A 3,902-nucleotide genomic window follows, 5' to 3' on the forward strand; every position below is an offset into this window, starting at 1 on the left:
ATAAATATCCCCAGAGGCTATTACTCAAAAGGGCTCAGCTAATAAATATGAGAACTAATAATTATCTTGTTTCAGATTGCTGACTTGTGTAACTGCTGTGACAGGTCAAAAGTGTCCAGTTTGCTCAACATTTCCTTGGCATTCTGACACTTGTGATTACAGAATTGGGGTGCAGGTAGGGGTCAGAGGGCAAAGGGAATAAATTATGTTTGTGTGATCTCTTTCATTTAGTGTTGGCAGGTATATTTGATAGATCTGAGCAGTGTCATATAGTCTCTCTTGGGTCCCTCTTTTTTTTTAAGTTTATTTATTTATTTTGAGAGAGAGAGTAAGTGCATGCACATGAGTGGTGGGAAGGGGCAGAGAGAGAAGGAGAGGGAAAGAGAGAGGGAATGAGTGGGGAAGGGGCAAAGAGAGAGGGAGAGAATCCCAAGCAGGGTGAGATCATGACCTGAGCCGAAATCAAGATAAGGATGCTTAACAGACTGAGCTACCCAGGTGCCTTTCTTGGGTCCCTCCTTTAATGACCTTTCCTTGCAGGGGTACTGGGCATTGATTCAGGTCTTGGAGTTGGCAACATCCCCCAAGAGTTGCTTTGTGAACTAATCCAGCTTCAGGGAGCAGGTGAGACTTTCTCTTCCACTTGGGTTAATGGCTCATAGCCTCATGGCCTTTCTCAGCTAACTGGTCAGGTGAAGAACACAATTTGTCTGAATGTAAGAAGAACACAGGCAGAGGAAGTTCTGGCATGATGTCCCTTTTCGATGGTGGTCCTTGAGACAGTTTCCACATTGAAGAGGAGCAGACACCAATGCCATAGGCTGCCTTGCCCACAGTGGGAAGGGGACAGTTGAGTGCTATATATGATTTAAGAGGCACTGGAAAGTTTACCTTTCCTCAGAAATTATTCCCCTAACTAGTTCTAGTTAGCTGAAATTCATAAATAAGTCTTAATTTCTTTTAACTTAAGCTGCTATTGGGAAATGTCACTGGTTTGGGCCATATATTAAGTCTTAGCATTCATTCCCTATGAGTTTATTTGTTAAGTTAGGGTGATTCAAGTAGAATCTACATACAGCAACATATACTTTTTAGATGTATAGCCCTGAGTTTTGACCAATGTCTGTAATCATGTAACCATTATCACAATGAAGATGTAGATTATTTCCATCACCCCAACTTTCCCTTGTGTTCCTTTGAGTTCCCCTATCCAACACCTGGTAACCAGTGATACGATTTCTGTCCTTTTTGCCTTTTTCAGAGTGTCATATAAGTAAACAGAATTGTATGAATGTAAACTTTTGATACTGGATCCTTCCACTCAGGCTGATGTTTAAAAGGGTCCCCATGTGGCTGAGCTTAGTCTCATGACTTTGTCTTCCTGAGTAGCCCTCCATAGTGTGAGGTTTCCTTTGCTGGTTGTTTGTTCCCCAAAGAGGAGACAGTTGCACTGCACTGATTGCCTGACCACCCACGTGACACTTTCCCCTAGTTTTTGTGCCACCCACATTCTCCTGTTGGAGCACTGTGCATCCAAGGAGGACCAGTAAGAGGAGAAGAGCTTCCAAAGAAAAAAAAGGGGCAAGAGCATGAAGGCCATCTTGGCTGCCTCCAGCTGTGCCTGCCCTGATTGTGCAGAATGGTGAAATTACCAGTGACAGATACTTGACTAATGTGAACAAAGCAGGACTTGACTGGAAGGTTTTTTTTCTGGAAAGAAAAAGAGCCAGGGCACCTCCATGGGCTCCTTAGCAGGAGCAGATGGACCATTTCATTGGGGCAGCAGAGACAAATCAATCCAACTCATGTTTGTCCCTCAAGTCTTCAGGTTGCTTCAGGTTCGGAGTCCTGGGGAAGAGAAGGTCTGCCTGGCTTGCCTTAGGCTGAAGAGGGCAACACACAGAATGGCACACTGCAGGGAGAGGCGACTCAAAAAATGAAAATCAGGGTGTTGGGACCAGGGGCAGGGGTGTAGACCCTGAGATGGCAGATACAAACGTTGACTCCCTCAGAAAAATACCAGCTTCCCCAAATGAGTGTGGATCTATCTGTTAAGAATCATGTAACCCTTATGATTCATGTTTTCCCTGAACCCGAGATTGTACCTGGAATATACTTTATTAAATAATAATACTTATTACTATTTAGGTTCATATTTTTAGGGATTTTCTCTAGTTTCCAGATTTGCCTTCCTTTGGTGTTCCCACATTGATTTTATGTTATATTTAATGTTAGTATTTTGTGTTATATTTGTACAAACAAATGCACATGTTGGTTTGCATCCCTTGAGTTCCTTGGTGCTGGTTGCATATTTAGGTTGTATTGACTTTGCTGAGAATTGCCTTTGGCATCTTTGGACTTTGTTCTTAAATAAACAAATGAAGGACTGATATGATCCTCTCATCCCAGGATTTAAGGACTGGCCTGGGAGCTGTCAAAGCCAGGAAAGCAGCCCTGGATGTCTTGCTTATAATGAAACCTCTTGATAGTAGCCCAATCTCTTTCAACCTTGCTTTCCAGACTACAAAATAAGCATGCTAGTGTTTTACACAAAATTCTGAAATCTGGGATTTTGTGCAAAAATCACGTTGTCGAGAACACATTGGGGGAAAATGTTGTCAAAAATCCACTTTACGCTCCGTTAGAATGACAAGTTGTGTATGTGCTCTGTACCCTAATGGTCTCCAATATTTTTGCTATGTCTATGAGAATTTTAATTATGTTGAATAATGCTAAAATGAAGCTTGTCCCTGAAATGTATATTTGATCCCAAGTTGATTGAGTTTAGGGGAAAGAAAAAGCATCCATTTGCATTGCCATCTTTGACATTCTATACAAGTTTTTGTGGCTGGGTACTATGGTAAGTTCTACCTCAACCCCTTTGTTCTACTGAAGCTTAGAGGGATGACTTACTTTCCCAAGGTCACACAGCTGTGAGAGCCAGAGCCAGAATTTAGACTCGGGTCTTCTTTGAGTTCTTTCTTGAATTGACCACTTTTTTTGATTTTGATCATTACCAGACATTTAACTACAGTGAGCACAGCCAGCCAAAGGTTGGGAAACTTTTCTACCTTTTCCCTTAATGGTTAGAAATTGATGGTCAGAAACAACAAATACATGTCAAGGATGTTGAATATGTGTATTATTTTGGGCTTCAAACAGATGTGATAAAAAGGCTCAGTTATGGCAAGTCTTCTAAGTTAAACTTTTCCTGAAAAGAGCGGCAAAGAGGGTTCAGGAGTGGTAAGGGAAATGTGGTATTATGTTAATGTTTATGTTTGGCTGTAGTTCACCAAAAATGAAGGTCAATACAGTTCTCTCCCCCGTCTGTGTATAAATTGGCAAATGACAGGAACAACATTTGCTTCTAATCACCCATCCATCTTAATAATGCTGAACAGATACAGTGTAGAAACTATTACACAACCACCAGCATTTCATGACATTGGAATCCTTGCCAATTTGAAAGAGGACATTGAATCTGGGGAGAGTTATATTTTATGTTTTTGATCATGATCTTCTTAGAAGATACTTATTAGGGCCATTTGTTGACAACATTAAGAATTAACAAATTATATTGTTAAAGCATAACAAAAGTTTAATGGTTTCATTAGAGAACTATAAAGTCTGTTACATAAGAGAGAAATATGGTGGTAGTTTGAAAGCAGGAAATATTTACTTCAGGTTCTAATTTCTGGAACTAAGGAAAAACTCAGCTTATCCTGATCTAAAGAAATAAAACAATAGTAAAACAGAGGAGCGATATCTTTGTAAATTTGATGACAACAAAGTCCCTTAATACCTAAGAAAATCATTAGTCATATGTGCACTCACTGGCATTTTTTACAACTATAAAATTATTATAACAAGTGCACAAACAAGTTTCTTTCCCATGTGGGCAA

Source organism: Panthera onca, chromosome B2 (genome assembly GCF_046562875.1).
Source record: "Panthera onca isolate mPanOnc1 chromosome B2, mPanOnc1 haplotype 2, whole genome shotgun sequence".
Taxonomy (NCBI): domain Eukaryota; kingdom Metazoa; phylum Chordata; class Mammalia; order Carnivora; family Felidae; genus Panthera; species Panthera onca.